The sequence below is a fragment of the Schistocerca gregaria genome, chromosome 2 (genome assembly GCF_023897955.1).
Source record: "Schistocerca gregaria isolate iqSchGreg1 chromosome 2, iqSchGreg1.2, whole genome shotgun sequence".
Lineage (NCBI taxonomy): Eukaryota > Metazoa > Arthropoda > Insecta > Orthoptera > Acrididae > Schistocerca > Schistocerca gregaria.
In genome coordinates, this window is record NC_064921.1 from 981,802,253 (window position 1) to 981,802,956 (window position 704).

Here is a 704-nt window from a genome sequence, read left to right on the forward strand (position 1 = left end):
TGGTATTTTTTCTTGATATAAAACACTAAAATTGTAAGTAAACTGAAGAAACTGGATTCTAAGGCCAATCCGGAAAACAATGTTCGCAGTTATTTTAACATGTAAGACTTATGAAAGGAATAATCTAATATTTCTCTTATTGACGGAAAAAACCGCAATACCAAGAAGAAGCACAAATCATCGGAAACATGATGTCTATACAAATATTGCGCCAGTGGCAGGAGAGTAGTGTTAGTGGTGCCACTATGAGGATGCAAATCAGATTTGCTTTCAAACAATCGAGGCAACGGTAAAGAGTGTTAGTTACGTTTGAGATCGAACGTAGTGAGTTGATCTAATTCAAAATTGCCTTTAAGGTGACAAAGGAAACGGTCTTGCCGCAGTGGATACACCGGTTCCCGTGAGATCACCGAAGTTAAGCGCTGTCGGGCGTGACGGCACTTGGATGGGTGACCATCCAGGTCGCCATGCGCTGTTGCCATTTTTCGGGGTGCACTTAGCCTCGTGATGTCAATTGAGGAGCTAATCGACCGAATAGTAGCCAAGAAAACCATCATAACGACCGGCAAAGCGGTGTACTGACCACACGCCCCTCCTATCCGCATCCTCAACTGAGGATGACACGGCGGTCAGATGGTCCCGATGGGCCACTTGTGGCCTGAAGACGGAGTGCTTTAAGGTGACAAAGACGCCATCATCAGCAC

General features: G+C 45.3%; 1 pseudogene; it reads left to right on the forward strand.

Moving 5' to 3' along the window:
- The first annotated feature begins 364 nt into the window (after positions 1-364).
- LOC126337422 (5S ribosomal RNA) lies at positions 365-481 on the forward strand (annotated as a pseudogene).
- The last annotated feature ends 223 nt before the right edge of the window (positions 482-704 follow it).